The sequence below is a fragment of the Dermacentor variabilis genome, chromosome 1, assembly GCF_050947875.1.
Source record: "Dermacentor variabilis isolate Ectoservices chromosome 1, ASM5094787v1, whole genome shotgun sequence".
Classification (NCBI taxonomy): Eukaryota; Metazoa; Arthropoda; class Arachnida; order Ixodida; family Ixodidae; genus Dermacentor; species Dermacentor variabilis.
Genome location: NC_134568.1, coordinates 141,058,214 through 141,077,128, shown reverse-complemented (window position 1 = coordinate 141,077,128; position 18,915 = coordinate 141,058,214). Strand labels below are relative to the sequence as shown.

Sequence of the window (18,915 nt, the reverse complement as noted above, 5' to 3'; positions counted from 1 at the left end):
GGCTGGGTATGATCTGTTATGAGGGTGAATCGGTAATTATGTGTGAGGTGCCAAAGTCGGGTGCCCTTTGGTGTGTTACTGCGATAGCCCCAGGCCACGTGTGCAGCATTGTGTGCAGCACACTGGGCCCAACATGATGAGCTGCAAGAGTAGGTACTGAAAATTGCGCCACCGAGCACGAGGTGCACTGTACACATTTAAGATGTACAGGCGTGTCCGCGGGGACAACCTCAATGATTTGATGAGGGATGTCTGACGTGAGAGTAGTATGAGTATAGGTGAGTTTCCTGGACACGAGCGCGCACACTTTCGCCTCGTCCGAGCCCCTAATGGTCTCGTAGCCACTGATAGGAACAAGTGTGGCGCCCGGCTCTTGGAGAAGTATGATGTCTGGCGGTTCTGACGCTGCGGAAACGTACTGTTGCAGCGAGCCCCGTTTAGATCGGTACCCCCTGCAATTCCACTGCCATAGCGTCAGTACCGCCGTTCTATTTTGCATTTGCATTGCAGGAACCATCATTCTGTAGCTGGGCTGGGCGAACGTACGGATGAGCGCGATCTCTTGTCGCTAGTGACTGCGCTAGCTGAGGTTGGTGTAGCACGTACGACTAGAGAGGATGAGGAGGATGCTTTAGAGAGAAGGGGTTGTGCCGTGAGCTCTCTCACGCTCTGCTTGAGTTCGTTGGTAATTTCATGTAGCATTGGTTTCAGCACGGTGGTTTGAAAGTCTACAAAGGCGGCTCGGATCATTTCCTTGACCTCCGTGCGAATGTTTTCTCGTATCTCCAGTATAGCTCGGTGCAATTCTCGTCGAAGCTCATGCTGGCTGTCGCGGCACAATGCAGTGGTGGACTGGGGAGGGATCTTGGCGCGAGGCGACTGTGATTGGAATTGGTTTTGTGGTAGGGACTGAGGTTCGGATGAGTGTGAGGGAGATTTGCGCAGTGAAGGTGGCGGGCCCTCCGCCCAACTTACCCCCTTTAGGTCCGGCTGGCCTTTCGGGCGCTGCTAATGGTAGCTGTTGCGGTAGTGGTGGCGGCTTCTTCTTGACCAGTGGTGGTGACGACGGTGGTGATAAGGATGATGATTAAGACTATAGTGGTACCCGCTCGCAGTTCTTAGAACAGTCGCCAGGACCTCGGCTCCGAGATCGTGACGGGGCTCGGGACCGCGATCGGCTTCGTCGCTCTCTAGATTGGGCCAGAGGACGATGCTGTTGCCGTTTTTGTTTCTCAAGTTCCTGGCGCACTCATCGCTTGTTGGGTGGCTGTCATGCCCGGCCCGCACAGCTGGGATTGGTTGTCGGGTCAGGCACCTGGGCCTTTGCACGTAAGGCACCTGGGCTGGCACTGGTGAGGTTCGGCGGTGAATGGGTTTTCAGTCCCACATGTGGTGCAACGCTTGATGCGTGGCGTGGAGCCGACGTCCGCACGGTGGCCCACTGTAAGGCCTATGCTGCACACCTAGGCCCTCGGGGTGTGTATGTAGCATCGGTACTCGGCCCCATAATACCTCACGTAGCGCGGTACCTTGAGGCCAGCAAATGTAATGATGGCCGTGGTTGTTCGCCCCATCGTGCGAGCATGGAGGATTTCCACCACAGGTGCCAACAGGTGGTCTAAATGTTCGGTTGGTGTAGTCCCTGTGTCGGGACCCGTGATTCCATTGCAGGAATTATCGGGGGAGGCGATGTATGTTGAGATGGGGTAGCGATGCGGGCCAAGTGTAAGCGATGTCATCTTGTTAAGGCTGGTCGCGATTCTTTCGCTTGGCGTGCTGATGAGGGCGATGTTTTGAGCACGTTGAACACCTATAGGCGAAGTTTGTCGAACTCTTGTTCCTTGAAGCTCGCCTCGATGCCGACAGCGCGAGTCAGAGAGAGGCGAGGCCACACACCGAACGTGAGACCGTTTCTCGGGCGCAGGGTGAAGCGTCCGTTGTCGTGACTGGAATAGGGAGAGCAAGAGCGCGTGAGACGCTGTAGCGTCTGATGCTGACGCAAGAGCTCCAAACCACACGTCCGCACACGGTGATAGCTCCGAGTGGACTCCCGGGCAAGTAGAGAAAGTGCCTCGCTTTGCAGTGGAGCTCGCCTTCTGAAATCATGGGTTCGCGGCACTGAAATGTTTCTATCTCGGCTGCTAATGAGCCGATTTGAAAAATCTTTGCGGCAGAACGCTCTCTAGAGGACACGTAACTTCCAGCGTATAATCAACATTTGCTATGAGGCCTGGTGAGGGCCCCTTTAAATGCTATAAAGACTTAACGTCCCACACGCGTTTGCACGTGTCGAAGCACGTGGCGCCAAAGGACGCTCTATCCTGCAAAACCAAATATGCACGAAACACACCCACGCACATGAAAAATAGAAAAAAAGGAAACTATACCAAATTATTATTTAAATGATAAAAAAATCTGCAAATCAAAATCAGAAGCAAGCTCAAAGCATGCACAAAAACTTACTATTTCGTCGCGGTCACGGAGGTTTGGAAAAACAGGTCCATCCGCCACAGTCTTTTCCGCGCTGCCACTTGACGCCACCTAGCGGCGACAAGAAAAGGCTGAGAAAAGCACACTTTATTTCCCTATTTTAAGTCTTAGCGCCTGCGAACCTACGAAAAACAAGATTTGACTTACATTAAAGGCCTAGAAAGGCCTTACGTTTTCTTGTGCGCAGACTACCTTCCTGTTAATTGAGCGTCCAAGCGTCCTGCTCAGCCGCCATCTTGTTTGGACAGGAAAGTAGCCTGCATCATTGTTGACTTCGATTCTGTCTTCGCTATAAGCTGTCTACTTTGACGCCTTCGTGAGAATTGGAAAGAGTCTTAAAGGGCCCCTGAAACGGTTCGGACAAATTTTGTAGACGCGTAGGGTACAGCTTAAGTAGAACATTCGCACCACAATTTAAGTGAAGCGTTACATATTAATGGCGCTACAAGCGATTAGAAGCTACCCTCCTCCCTAGCCATGCTTTTCCTCCTCAAATCGTTCGCCGAGCGAGTGGGGCTAAGCTCCGCCTTCACTGGTTCAGCGTCACGATGCGACGTCACATCGTCCACTTCCGGTTGTTTTGGAGCCCGTCCCCGCCCGCGCGAGACCGCTCCGCTAGCCGCTTGGCCGTCGACCCCAAGCGAGTGCTATCGAAGCAGCGTGCGTTGCGAGCATTCTGTCGTAGCGCCGAACGTGTCTTGTATTCCGCTAACCACAGGCAATGCTGGTCATTTCGGCAAATGACTGTAGGCGTAAACTCAAGCTGATGAAGGAACTTTAGCGTAGACGTACGTGAGCGGCCTGATCGGTCTGCACGGTCCATACACTTGTTGGTGCAGCGCTTAACCAGCCAAACAAAGCGCTAATATTGCTCTAACCAAGTGTAAAACATTTTAAACATTTATAAAAACAACGTGTTCATGATTACACTCCTGCGAAAAATACACACCAGCAGCAAAGGAGAATACACTTCGTTGCTGCTACTGTGTATGGTTGAGCTCTGTGCCACCAGGTGGCTGCACCGTGCAGACCATTCGCATTTGCCCTTCTGCTCATCTCATGGCTCATCCCGTTACGGCAAAGTCAAGCGGCCAGACCCTGTCCTCTTGCGCTTACGTTTGCCCTAATACCGGACTCGGGAAACGCTATTGCGTTAGTAATCTTCCGGTGTAAAGTGACGGCCACAAACGCGCAAATCCTGGCGCCGATCGGATAGCGGCAGTCCGATGCGCAGCAGCCAGTTCGCTCGTACGCTGCCTTGCAGAGGGACACGATGTCGCAGCTTGACATATTGCCAATCGCTACGTTTGCAGTCCACAAAGCTACAAAGTCGAATCATAGTGCTCGCGAAAAGACTGAGACCGACTCTGACCGCGGAGCTCTCGTCAAAATGGAGTACGTTGTAACACAAGCAGACGACACTTGCTGTGTGCCGGAAGTGCTTAAGTGTACTGAAAAATTGTTCTTGTGCATTCTCTTTATGCTACTTTCTTTTCATAAAAACAAATTAACTAAAATTCCAACTATTACGAAGATCATTTGTTTACCATAAAGTTGGAAAAATTATCGATCACGCGCCCTGGTCAGCCAATCGGATAGCTCGCCCCACTGACGTCATATGGGTGATTTCGGTCATATGGGAGAAGCGTCTCCCCGCAGGTCGGCTGTACCCGGTTTGGAGGCAAACCGGATGTGACGTGGCCAGTGCCGTACTCCCTGCCCCCAGATAGGTACTTGTACGCCTAGGGAAAGACGCTGGTAGGTGCTGCTGCTAAATCCCTGTGGTTTCTGCCGGCTCACGTAGGTTGACGTTCACGTGTTCTTGTTACGCCTCGCTGGATCGTGTTCACTCATGCCGTCCTTGCGCGGCGTCATTGTCGGCGAGTCAAGTTCAATTCTTATACGTCGCGCCTGCGCCTAATTGAGTCTATTAAAGACTGCACATTCAGTTTTGCTGGCTACAATGCAGTGCGGCTGGCGTGAGCTGTCTCCACGATGCGCTTCGAGCGTGTCGATTTCGCCGTTCTTTATGTTGGCGGAAATGACCTTGAAAGCAACATGGAACCACAAGAAATATGCGACATCAAGGCAAGTCTACTGAAATCACAAAATTCGAAACATTAAGCGCTAATAGTTGTGTTTTCTTTTAAATTTTAGGCCTTGATTGTTCAGCGAGACTGCCCCCGTCGTGCTGGTTTTCAAGGTGCTCCCTTGCTGCCTAGAAGATGCTGATGCGGAACAGAAAATGCAAAAACGTCGCTTGCTCAACCGCAAATTGACGGCTACGCTGAAGCGCATGCCGCGTCTGCGGAATTTGAACCCCGAGGTATGGACCCCCTTTTTCCAGCGGCATGCCGTCACATACCGTCAGGAACACGCTTGGATTATTTGACTCGGTAAAAAATGTATCACTTTTTCTCGCTGCTCGCTGCGGAAGAAATGCGGACCGTTTGTCGTAGTTGTCTCCGTTACAGGATGGCATTACTGCGGTGAACAAAGCAAGTGTTGCCGTACATACTGTGCGCACTTCACCCTTTGGGCGGTCGGAAAATATTGGTCCCACTTTTCAGGGCAACTTCGGTACTCTGTAGCGGTGAAGTGTAATTTTTACCATTGAACATTCCTGTGTAGATATGTTTCTGAATCACGTTAAGCTCATTTTTTCGTCCATTTCTTTGTCAAACAACGCGATAGAGCGATTGCGCAGATTGTTTATTTCCCGTTCTACAATGTTTAGTTTATTCTGTCGCCTTCCTTCAAACCACCACAGCGGCAAATGGACTCTTTTGATCGAAATTCCGCGTTTTCATAATAGCTGAATTTTGGTGCGGTTAGGTGTCTAAATTTCTTGTGCCCACAGCTACCAAAACAGGTGATCAAATTATTAGCATCGCGAACAAATCGCATTCCTACACATGCAAGCTGCTACATATGAGCCCTCAAGAATTTTCAAGAAGCATCTTTTTTCTAAGAACCCTTATGATATTGGAAAGCCCTGATTGAGGATTCTCATACAAAGCATGCTCAGTAAGTATAATGAAAACGTGCACAGACAATGTATAATGTACTGGGTACTCTGGCTGTTTCTAATCACATTACAGGTGACCACGAGTAGGTAGAAACGAGCCTTGGGGCTGTATAGTGGGATGTAATATTCCCACTTTTTGCTATTACAGAATCGTAGTCAGCTTTAAAAAAAAAGCACTTGTAATGTCTCGGACACAAATCGGTCTGTTCTCTGCTTGCATCTATGAAAGGGTTAAGATGCACACACTATTCAAAGGTAAAACCATGTACATAGTTTTTAGAACGAAATCCTCTTTGCCGCTTCCTTGCTCAGTGTGGGTGGTGGCTGCTGCAATCCTGCCAATATTGGTCACTGTGTATGGCACTGTATATGTGCTGCTTGGCATGTGTCCAAATAGCAACTTGGATTACCGGTTAAGTACGGCTCAACATGTACCACTGGGTAGACAAGTAGAACAAGAGGCAAGAAATTAAGTATACAACAGGAAATTTATGAAGTCAGCCACAGAGAAGTCGGAAAGCCAGCATCGAAAGCAACCGAGTATGGACAAAAATGAACTAAACGAGACCAGGACATGCATTGTGTGCAGAGTTATAGAAGTGAACGAGTGGTTGCATTTTACTGAACATTACAAAGGCTTCACTTATAACCGATTTTCACATGTGCATGGAATCTGCTAACTTTTCTGTGCAAAACTCTACCGGAAAGGATATATTGCATCCATCAGTGTTAATATATTTTCTAGCATATTTTCTTGTTTTCAGCCAACATACACATCCCCGTTAAATCAAATAGATCACTGTAGATGGCTGCCACAAGCATATTACAAGAACTGTGAATTGGAAGCTGTTAGCTACCTGTGGCACGAAGTCATGCAAGGGTACATGTAGTCTTTGTGTGCACATTGACTTCGTGTTTTACTCATTTGACTGGCTCCTATTTCACTCTGGCTGAATAGCAATAACACACAGGCCACTTTACGTTTGAGCTACTCGAAAGCTGAAGGTACATTCATAACAGTTCATAAGTCCATGGCATTAGTGAAAAAAAAACCTTTCCTGGTACAGCCGTGCATTGTTGGAAGTGTCTCAATGCATTGCAGTGATTGAACAGGCACATATTGGCTGTACCACTTGGATTTCAGCGGGCATGCGTTGGCTGGATAAAAAATTCTACCATATTTTGCCTCCAAACGTTTGCTCACGAGTGGAAAGCGCCGTTTCTGTTGTAAATAGATGTGGCTTGCACACAAGGCATGTGCATGCTAAGTGTCTTGGTAAAGAAAAGTAAAGGTATGCTGCATGAACAGAAGGTGCTGCAGCCACATAACCTGACCTTTGATTTTCATTATGCTCACAGATTGAAGGGATGTAACTAAGTACGTGTCTTTTAAATGCTTGATTTCAGCCAGTACCAACACGGGGATTCAAACCACTGGTGTCCATCTGCTTTTGGGCTGGACTCTCAATTTAGTGAGTACTAACTACTGCGTTCATTGGTGCTTACAGATATCAAGTCAGTTGTAGCTCGGCATTACTGTATTCCGTTTGTCACAAAAATGCTAGGGAACCACTGAGATCCTTCGATGTCAGCATCCTCATAATCAGTGGGCACCCCATAAGAAAAATAGGTCAATTTTGGATGGTATCCTTGCAAGTGTGAGAAGGCTAGGCCACAGAAACTTGCGTTTCTGATTTGTGCACTATTCAGCCACGTTAAAATGTGAGGAGCCTAGACATCTAAAAGACGAGCAAGCAAATTGAATGCAGCTACCGAGCAAAAGATGTGGAAGTGTAAGCTGTTGATTTTTTACTCGAAAGGCACGTTCACACTGAAGACGGAGCGGCTAAACCGGGCAAAGCTCTTGGCCAGGTGGATAAAAGCCGGCGTTAAAAGAGGCGGCAAGCCCGATCGCTCGCGGACCACTTTTTTTCCCACCCGCCAGAGCTGTCCGCTTTGCCGCAGCCAGAACACCACATGACGGTGACGTGGTGACGACGCTGGCGTGTGCGCGATAAGGATGGACGACCGGTGCCACGAGACTGCGGCAAGTGCGCCACAAAAATGTTAGATGCTCCGCCTCGGCGGTGCGGGCAGCCAGGCAAGCCGTCCAGTATACAGGGTGTTTCAGCTAACTTGTGCCGAGGCTTTAAAAGAGAAAGACCGAAAGAAACTAGGCCTGCAGTACTCAAATGCAATCAATTCAGTAAACTACCCTTTTGAGCAACTTTAATACTTACGGCTCATTGAGAAACATCTGCTTTATTTTTATGAAGATAGCTGCTGTGGTTATTTTTTCAGGACAAAAGAAAGTGCACAAAATCGAAAAAAGTACCATGCAACTATGCACTTTTGAGCAGTGACGAACAAATGAACAATGCGGCATGCAGACAGAATGTAAAAAACATGCAGATTCGACACACTGTGAAAATCATGTAAGCAGCTTTCTTTGCTGCTTCTGTTCATTGATGGCATTTGGCAGTGATATGTTAAATATTTGTTACCTTGCACGCACTACTTGTGTTTGTAGTACACAGAGCTCACAGGCAGACGTGCGCTGCAATGCTCAAGGTGGTGTTGTGCACCATCCATATCCTGTGAGAGTAGTGGCACTGTCATTCCCTCACACAGCGCATCGCATGGCGGGTGAGGTAGAGAAATCCGTTTATTGAATCCTTAGGAGAAATAGTTGCTGCCACGTCCTGTGTCCGACAGAGCAGCGCCTGCTGGCCATGCAGCATGGCCTCCCAGTGTTGCAGTGTAGGTACATTGCTGAACCACCACTTGCATACTGTCGTTTTGACGCCGTGGTGCTGTATTGCAGCTTTGCATCTGCACATCCTGTGTCAATTGTTGGCATGGACACACTTGCCGTGTTTATTTTTTCAGAAATAGCATAAACATGCCATACCACACCTTGAACTATCATTATAATATTTTTAGTTTGCCCACAACTGTCACCATGTCTAGTTGTGTTTTTCTTTTAAAGAGACTCCATACGAAGGATGCTTTATGACAGCATCTTTATCTTGTGTGATCATTCAGCGAGCACAAACTGCTGCAGCTTCTGCAATGCTTTTGTCTATTCCTTCCAGGCAATGTATCATTAGCGCTGAAATAGAATACCGCCCATTGCTCAAAGCAGCTTCAATATAGATTCCAATTGAAACAATAGGCAGACTTGTGGCAGTATACGACTTTCTATAGCCATAAAAGGCAAGCTAGCATAGTGGGGCATCTCAATGCTCGTAAAAGCATTCAACTGCACGTATCTTCAAATAACTAAGCTCAAGCAGACACTGTCAAAATCCGTGCTTGTCACGGTGAGTTGGTGCGGGAACTTGAAGGTGTCGCTTTTCCTTCATTTTTGTGTCTCTTATGTTTTTGCTAAGGCTCTTGCCACAGCAAAGTTGCTCTTGTGGTACTTTAGAAGGGTAATTTACTCATCACCTAGGCGATGTCATTCTCTTCATTTGGTTGCATTGTGTGCATCAGCGCAATAAATGGGTCAAACGGCTTAATACGAAATGTTGCCAGGCCATTTTGGCACGACACTTGTGGATAACATTTTGGTGTGGCTTGGGCGAGACCGAAAGAGAGAAATTGACACATACAAGCACAAAGGCACTGTTCCCTTGTGGCCTGCACCACTAGAATAGCAGCTAGTCTTATCAGTTCATACTGAGTATCACGAAGTGGAACATTGCAAGAACTGTAGCGTCGTTGATGAGACAAGACACTTACAGCTGTAGCTGAAACATGTGGTGTGATCAACATGTACAAGGTTACAATACTCTACACCCTTTTTGTATTTAAGTTTTTAAACTTTGCCCACAATCTGATTACAGCTTTCCAGAGTTCCTTGGAAAATCCTCCCATGCACCTGCCATGTACCTTGCCCCTCCTCCTCGATGTGGCGTGCAAGATGGCAGCAGCAGCTGTGGAACAGTTGAAGAGGCGAAGAAAGGTCCACTTTATAATAGGTTGTATGTAAATAAAACTGATTGAACACAACCGATTTGGCTTCCACTTTTGTCAAGACAATTGTCAGCAAAGCAATGGAGCAATTTCAGTAGGGCGATACTAATAAATAGTGCATAAATTCTTGGAAGCCCCGTCAGCTTTCTTGCTGTTAACAGGCTGTGTTGGTGAGGTGGTTTAGGCAGGGAATGCCAATTCATGAGGGATGGTCATGGCCACCATGTTCAATGTATGTGCAGCATTAATCAGTTCTCTAGACCGAGTGCACTAATGTCACAGCAGGCCAGCACTTCGACGCATGGTTTCTTTGAGGCTTTGAGAAAATTAATGAAGCATGAAACTAAAATCGGCATGTTGCAGTTTTCAATGCATTTGTCCATTCTTGAAACAAATTTTATTGTACCAAATGCATACAGAATGATTTTGCTTGTTTTGGTCAAGTAGCTGGCAGAACAAAACCACCAAGTTCCAAAGCAGAAAGGTACTCCTTTTGGAGTACACAACTGGCGAAACAGTGACACCACTTGGTTCCTTGACCATTTATTTTTTCTTTTGTGGCTGATGTTTAAAAGTCCTTGCTATAGCAAATGTAATGACAAAAAAGTCAACGCACGACAGATACTGGCGCTATGGTGTAAAGTAATGAAGATATAATTTTGCATGCACATTATTTAGTCTGAAATAGAGGGATACAGCACAAACGTTACTCTTCAATCCCAATAAAAAAATATGGAACTCGAGGGCTATGGATGAATCTTGAGGGCCTCGGATTCTGTAATGTGCAGCTATACTTCAGTACACAAGCATCTTTGGATTCTGCCTCTACCTGGGTGCAGCTTTGTGACCTGGAATAAAAAGCCACAGCCATCGAGCTGCTGCAGTGGCGACATCACAGTAAAAGGTAATAGCGAAAAATTAAAACAATAATGTGGCCATGCAACTTGCACATCAGATAGGTCACCTGAAGCTTCTATTTCCAATTTTTCTGGTGTTGCATAGAAGGACAAAAATTTTGAAAAGTGATAGTGTACAATTTTCATACATTAACAATTATGCATATCTAGTTTTTTTTTAACCATGCAGATATTTAGCAAAAAGTTTTGAGCACGCAGAGCCCGGCGTTTTTGTAAAGGAGTTTCTAGGTGAGGTGGACACACTTTGCTGCTAATAATGCGAGTTTCAGAAAATTAATTTTGAAAAATTCCGTCACTTTTTTATTAGTAACTTGGCGGCAGCCTTCTAAAGGGCATATTTGGAGGCAGTCGCATGTGAATGCACACCCTTTCCTTTTCTAAATCTCGAAAATTGCACTTATTTTGAAATATTCATTATCACGCTCAATTGAGTACAATCAAAACTTGGTGCATCCTCCTCCACATCAGGCGGCAGTGCCCTGTCAAGAGGTGTGGGACAAAGCTTAAATGATGGCCTGACACAGAACACTGACGCACATGCTTGCCAGGCAAAGTGTGTCGTATCAGCAGCTACAATGACTGGCCAAGATGTTTCAGACTTTCTGGAGCCTGTTGTCGGGGGTGTTTTCATCTGATGAGATAGCGGGACCTTCTTTTCTGCGCTCCCAGCACACTCGGTTCCAATATTGCCTCGATTTACCAGTGAAATTCAATGATGAATATGTTGAATTAGGTGCTACTTTCAAGATTTGTAAGAACTGAGAGTGCATTAAAATGTGACTGCCTCGAAATTTGTGGAGTTCCAAAATAGAGGAATTTCTCTGCAAGAATGCCACATTTGCCACGCTCATAACTTTAAAACAAGAAAATCTGTATGGTAATAAAAGACACCCTGTACGTATACAGTGTGCATTGGAGCATTTCATGCAACCAATATTCAAGCACCTTCTGTTTACAAAGAATTCATAAAGCAAATTTATGCATTAAGACTGGAATCAGTTACGAGCACTGGAAATGCCAACACTGTTACAAACCCTGGTCACATGCCAGGCATTGTGTTGCTGCTCTCTGCGTAGGGCCTATGAATAAAAACCACCTTCAACATCGCACAGTAAGCTACCAATTGCTATGTGTAGGAAAACTTGCAGTTCTTCAAATGCAATTATGACCTAGACATTCTAAAGCTTATCTAATAATGTACTTTTAGTGAACAAGTCCCCCAAACTTGAACAACTCTGAAGCTATAATGCCATTATTATCTGAAAGATGCACTACACATTTTTTTAACGCAGTAAGGAAACATTCATAATCAACAATGCCACCATAGACATGAGAGTCATATAATATTGCACTGTGTGCAGCAAGGATAGCACAATCTCGCACAAAAGATTAGTCTCTCCCGCAGCCTTTGAGGCCCCCTTTATTATGTCTCGCTTATGATGCTGTGACATGGTACGAAACCATGATGACGTAACTTATGATCGTGAGTTACTCTTGAATGAAAGCTTGTGCACACATGCATATTCCTGCATTGTAACTCTGGAGTGCACTTACAGTAAGAACACTGTGAAAAGAAGAAAAATAAGGCCAACAGCAAGAACCAGGCAGCGCAGTGCTATTTGCACCTTCTCGGCTGTTGTCAGTTTAAGTCGTCTTCGCTGCAGCAGAGTCGTGTTATGCGGCGAAGCATATTTAGCATCATGCAGTGAAGCATACCTGAAGTTAAAAGGGACACGGGGCCCCTGCTGGTGCTTATGGTCACCCGACACTATCAGCTTAAGTACCCACATTATGACCTCTTCATGCATTTGGACAACACTAACTGCCATGTGAAAACCTCTGTGTTCACTGCTAATCTCGCTAAGAGCCTAAATTGTTTGCAAACTACAAATTTCACCAAGTGGCAAACTTGGCAATGCTTCTGGAACCTCATTCTAAAGTACTTTAATACTACCAGGATGCTTCAATGTCAAACTGGATTAAAAACCTGGGATGAGATTGCGCAAGCTTCTAGCTTTCTGAATGTTTGCTTCACCTCCTACATCAGTGAGTAGGCAGTGTTCAATTGGTGCTCCCGCTCCACTAAACAGACGACCGCTGACGAAAGCACGGTGAAGGCGAATAATGACAGCGCAAGCAAACATTCAGAATGCGAGATCTCGCCCTTGGATTTAGAGAAAGGAAGGATAATTTCAACGCCAAGGAACCCAAGTATGCGTTCAACAACAAAAGCTTCTGAAGGGGCCACTTCCACATCAGCACTGCGGAAAGACTCCGATGAGCTTATCAACCAGCAGAATTTTTCACTGCCACAATCGCAGGTTCAAAGATATTTGCATGATGACATTCTGGGCCAAAAAGAAGATACGTTTGAGCGATGGTGTAAGCGTGGTGCCCACTGTTGGCTCGGCTTGCGAAGAGCGACCTGCTGATACCAGACACTCTAAGCAGCTCTTTTCGATGTCTGAATCAATGGTGACATGCACTAGGTGTCACTGCTCTTCAAACATGTTGAGCTGTTGTCCTTGCTTCATGAAACATTAAGTAACTACAGTTATGACATTGTCAAACAAAAGTGTTGTATTAGAGAATTTTGTTAACCACGAAGCATAATATCCCTGTACATTATTTGCTATGCAGTAAACTATCTTGCAGCTTTGGTTGGCGAAAAAAAATGGATTTTTGCAATACCAATAGTATTCATATTAGAACAATATTCGCTTCGCATTTAGGTTTCATTATTCGAATTAGCTTTGAAATTGAAAAATTGATATTTCCACACCCATAGTTTTTACTCAAATACCTGGAACATGTCATTTGAGCACGTAACTTCATGAATAGCAACAGTATGCCACCGAAGAGTCAACACAGTTCAAATTTTTTTTACATTCTTTTACAATTGTTTCCTAATGTACATTCATTAAAACCATCTTAAGCCTCAATAATTGACTAAACTAAGCTTTGATAACAGCTGCATGCTTGGATCGAACGGTGCATGTTCCAGCCACTCTAGGGTAGCAGTTTAGGGGAAAGAATATCCGTTACTTAGGAATGCCACTTGGTGACCTTGTGCAGAGAAACCCCCGCTGGACTTTACCATCTGAAGCTGCTGCACAATGGCTATCACTGGCTTTTTTGGCGTTCTCGATGGCATCCACTTGCTTGAGAAGCTCGACCTCAATGACGTTTGACCACTGGCAGCACTTATTTCTGTTTATCACAGATGGAAATTGCCTATGAGCTCTTATTTCACCCAAAACACAGACTTTTGCCACATTTAAGAAAGTGGCACTCTCCAAGTCAGTGTTGTCAGCATGTCTGGCATGCACTTTCATCTCCTGCGTCAGAGTGGAGTTACTATCCCAGATTAATGTGCTACAGAGATGACAGAGACGTTGGCAAAGAAGTTATGTGCCCAGACAGATAGAATGATAATATTTATGTCTATTGCAATTCAAAGCCATCTATTTGAGCACCTTGCACAGCCAGAGAAATTCTAATGGCTTCCTTTTCTTTCATCTCATAATGTGGGCGGTAACACCACATTAAATGGTCCCTAAGATGGTTTTTGTCAACCCTGAGGAAATCTCTCACAGAAAACTTGTAGACAGTCTTGATGAGTGTTGTCAGATTACTTTTCAATGTGTTCTTTATCATCACAGTGGTGATCGTAATTTCAATTCATGTGCAGCACTGACACAGTGTGCACTCCTTGCAGACATCTGTAACTAGTGGCAGTTCACCAGCATACTTGAAGGGAGAAAAAAAGAGCATGGCCACACCAACCACATCACTGCATGTGCATGCATCAGATGACATTGCGGAACCTAAATCTATGTCAGTACGAAATGCATGGCTGCTGTCATTATTTCGAGTGCAAATATTTGTCCCACGGGTACAGAGAAGTCATGGCAACCACATAATTCAGGCAGCTTAGCACTGGGCAGCTGCAATATTTATGAAGCAGCACACTGCATTCAAAGCCAGGCACTGTCACACTTGTCTGGGAAAATCAGTGCTTGTATACACAGGCGCTGGACCATTTCAAACCACAGTCACATTGGAACTCTGTCCACTCTCATAGGGTGCATTTTCTGAGTAGTCACTGCCACTGCAGGAATAATTTTCTTCCAACTGCACAAACAGAAAATTGCAGCACTGTGCTCTGCAGTGCTTGGTGCAAAGGCAGAACAGCCATGAGCCTTCTCCCATCCACAATTCAGAAATCCGCCAATACATAGATGGCTTACAGTGGCATCCCTACAGGCAGCACACACCACCTATATGCCGCCACTTAGATTGCAACACAGTGAGGGTCTCCATGCCTTTATGTATATGCTCAAATATACAACAGGACAGGATCTTTAGGGAATAAAGGTTGTTTCACGGTCCTCACATCTATGCTACGACAAAGCCAACTCCAACTGCACAGGTAGAAATTGCTGTGGAAAATTAAATTTTACAGTTCCATGTACTATATTTTCCATACAGTACTATAGTCTGCAGGATCTAATTTGGGCTGAAAAAGCCCCTCTCATTAAGCACCATGGCAAATTTTAGTTATAGGTACATTGGAAGTTGTAAAATGCCGTCAAGGGAGCATTTTCTCAAACAAATATTTCTAATTAGTTCATTATTAAAGGAAATGGAAGAAATTGAAATGTTGCATTTTCATGCTGCCAGGAGGCGAGTGCTAAAAGCAACGGCACTCAACCCCTTTGCCTTCAAGTGATCTTCCTTCTTCATCTTCCCCCATGACGGAGCCAAGGGTTCACGTCACGCTCGCATGACGAGCCCTGTCTTTTCTTTCCTTTTTTTTTCTTCTCTTCCTTTTTTGCTGTGGGGCACACATCCAGGGATGGCATTTAACATTGGTTGGCTTACGAAAGTCACGTGCCATGGTTGGTGATATTGCAGGCAGCACGTTTTACATAGAGACATTTGTGCATGTAACCTTGACTCTGGCTGAAGCAGGGCTTCGTTGAGACCATGATGGCTTTTGTTCAAAATTTCAGCTGTTTTCCCACTGTGCATCATTCTGATAATTTGGAGACAGGATTGTTAGTGTGTGATCTATGCATAGCAGTTGTCGGTTTGCAACTTCCAATCTTGATGAGACGCCTTTTCAAATAACAAAGTGCGACTGAACTTCCTGAAGGCATTTGCCTCCTATGTTCAAGGGAAGCAGCCCACATCCACATACCTTATTCACAGATTTCAATTCCATTTTTTTCTGCTGCTCCATATTAAAGATGGGAACCCAAGACTGTGAAAGTAGCGTGGGCTTGGTGGTCTGGAGCTTACCATTGGTTGTCGGATCGAACCACTGGCACCAATTGTTACGAACTGTGCACCCAGCTGCTCAAGATCGTGCCGCTGACTGCATTTTGCAGCGGCTCATGAGTCCTGAGGGGGCCAGGCAGGAGATACGGCAACAATGTAACGAGTAACAATGAATGTTTACTTCACATTGTTACGGAGTGGTCAACTCTGCAAGTTTCCCGATAGAGAGTGACAGACATGCTAGTTTGCTCAAAAGCTGAAGGCTGAAGTCCATTGGCGAAGACGTCCTTTATAGTGTTTGGAATACCCTCGCTCAAGAGAAGGAGAGAGAAAACACTCTCCATGCTGGCAGCCGCCGCTCGATACATGGAAGTGTTCAATGAATTTTCTAACCCCCACTGGCTCAGCAGAAGGAAAGGCACTGACGTGCGCATACACACACACACGCACACAACACTGGCATGCTCCCTGCTGAGGACGAAGAGAAAGAGCGAATGCACACATGAAGCTTAAAGGGAAGCTGAAAGCTTTTCCAGAAAAAATGAGTGAAGAGCAGTACGTCGTGGTTTTCAACCCCCTGAATTTGAATATTGCATCGAAATTGAGCGAGAGAAAGCGCAAACATATTTTATTTCGACGAAAGGTGCAGCAGCAGACACGCCCAGCTCGCGCGCCTCGTTTCTGCCTGTGATTGGCCGGGCGCCTCGGGACGTCAACAATGGTGTTCGTCCAGACCGACTGCTGCCGCTACACACGAAGCACGGTGCAAGGTAGTTTGGTGCAGTTTTGCTGAGACGGTCATGGAAAATTTCGAGAGCTTGCATTTTTCTGAGGAGGTCAGCGTTAAGTTCAAACTCCACGAGAGCGATCTTGCACACGACGGTGACGGGCGACGGTTTCTAGCGACAAAACGGGCCGTCGCTTGAACAAATCGCTCGGTGTTGTGGCTTGATCGCTCGTTTCTAGAAATCTAGAACTCATCGCTTGTCGCCCGGAAGTGCTATGAGCGACTAGCCAATAGTGCGAAGCCGGAACTGGACGCACATAACTCAAATACTACTGTTTGTCGCACGGAACGAGCAAACTATTGAATTTTACACATTCAAGAATAAGAACCTAGTGCAAGGCCTTCAGAAATGTTTTATGCTCCTTTTTCAGTAAAATACATGAACTTAAATTGATAAAGCATGCGTCACGCTAGTTTCGGTGCGTATATTGCTGCCCCCGTGCCGGGAATTCGTCGCTCGCGTGGAGTTCGGCTTGCAGGCGACGAGTGAACGCGACAGCCATCGCCTCGCTTGTCGCGCTGTCGCATGCAAGATCACTTGTAAGGGGTTTATACTTTACTCCCTCCATGTACGAGCCGATTGCGAAGAGTCGGCCTCTCCAAGAAGCAAAAAATTCTGGTGCAAGCACTGCTTTCCACGCGGACGAAGGCGAAGTGTTAGCATCTGCTTGTGTTGGAAATGTTCTTTGGCGAGTATATTTTTTGCTAATCTGCATTCAGCGTTCCAGTGAGTACGTTTCGAGCAAACAACTGTAGTGTTATGTTCCTGCATGCCTTCTCGTAGAACGTAAGTGGTGATGCGATCTTCGGCATTTGTGCGCTGCCCCAAAGCTGTCAGCAATCTACACAGACGGTTTAAATGCGGCAAAATTTTACCGGCTGTTGTAACATGTGTACAGAACCTTCATCAGTGCGCCATCCGCACGCTGCTCGTAACCGGCGAATTCCGTCGGCTACGTGAGATGGTCGGTTTCTCTATGTGTGCGAGAGAAGGGGGAGCACAGCGTCCTGGGGTGAGCAGGCTTTCCAACACATGCAAACTTTACGCTTGCACTGCGTTATGGTAGCTGCATGCAGGCTGTTTCACAACACACGTGCGAATAGAAAATTCGCGGCGCTTGGCGATGAAACCTGCGTCAAGGGTGGGAGACAAACATGCACCTTCCGTTCAGCGTGCTAACACGAATGAGAACCCAAAGCACGCATTATTGATAAACTCCGGTAGTAATCGTCACGGAAGTGGTTGGAGCACAACAGTGTTGTTCTTGAGCGCTTGAAGTTGTTTCGCTTCACAGCAGCCTCCCACTTAGCTGAAAGCTTCTTGTCTTGCAGGAACTAATGGAAAATCGGAACATCGTCGCAGCCGCTGGGGTTCGTGCAAGCGGAGGCTGCACAGAACACCGGCATGATCGGCCTACAAGTTCAATTGATGCTGCGCACGTCAACTACCACTCCTATATACACACAAACAAAGGAATGTAGGGTCGAGCGAAGCAGATTAGGACGGCATGCACGCAGAAATAAACCCGGTCAGGCACGGTCGCGGAGACTGCGAAAGAGCGGAACACCAGTGCTGACGTCACTACGCCGCGCTCGACGGGGGGCGGAGCTACAGCGCAATTTTAACCGACGATTGCGTCGCTGCTAAGTGAAAAATCTACCCCAAAATTTTACCTTCATGGTTTATAAGGTTCCCGCATCCGTATATGAGCGTCTTATTGAATTCGACATACTCTTCAGCTTCCCTTTAACCGTCCCACTTGCTGAAGGAAGACAGCACTGTGGAGACTACGCAGACATCAGGGTGTTGTGCAAGCCATGGGTAAGAAGGCGAAAATGCCTGTACAAATGATAAGGTCTTTTTGCTATTGGGGCCTCCTAAGCGTTTTCCAACGGTTGCTGGCGGCTCGGCCTATTTAAAAGGTCCAGCCTTTCGCTGTTTCTCTGGCGGCGCGACACAAATCGTTGACCACACAGGCCAGTCATAACATCAGTTAGACTAGTTTTTGTGCACACTCAAGGACACTGAGCTTGAACGACGCCGTGAACGCTCTGTCTTTTCAGTGCTATTAGAACTGTTCTTGTATTTTCTGTGTATACGAAGTCGATTATACATCTCTTGTGCATTTCGCAACGTGGGCTTAGATATCCAAGCACTGAAACACAGCCACATGATCAGAGTGAGCAGCATTCACTTGCATATTGTGAGTTGCCAAAATGAATTGGAAGATACTGTGCTGCGACTATCATTACTGCATCATGAAGCAACCAGAAATGACAGTACCATGCTTCACAACGTGACTCATTCCTCCCCTGGTGCGCTTGTACTTCTCTGGTCCCCTTTCCACTATGTAGGGCTCCCAGAAAAGCTTTTCTCAGGACAGGGGACCATACTGTGCGCTCAACCAGGTGGCACCCATCACCACAACATT

General features: G+C 46.3%; 1 long non-coding RNA gene across 1 annotated transcript; it reads left to right on the top strand.

Moving 5' to 3' along the window:
- The first annotated feature begins 4,300 nt into the window (after positions 1-4,300).
- Positions 4,301-9,532, top strand: LOC142572136 (uncharacterized). The gene is made up of 3 exons (XR_012826007.1): positions 4,301-4,816; positions 6,926-6,990; positions 9,367-9,532. It is a non-coding gene; the product is annotated as an uncharacterized LOC142572136 (long non-coding RNA).
- The last annotated feature ends 9,383 nt before the right edge of the window (positions 9,533-18,915 follow it).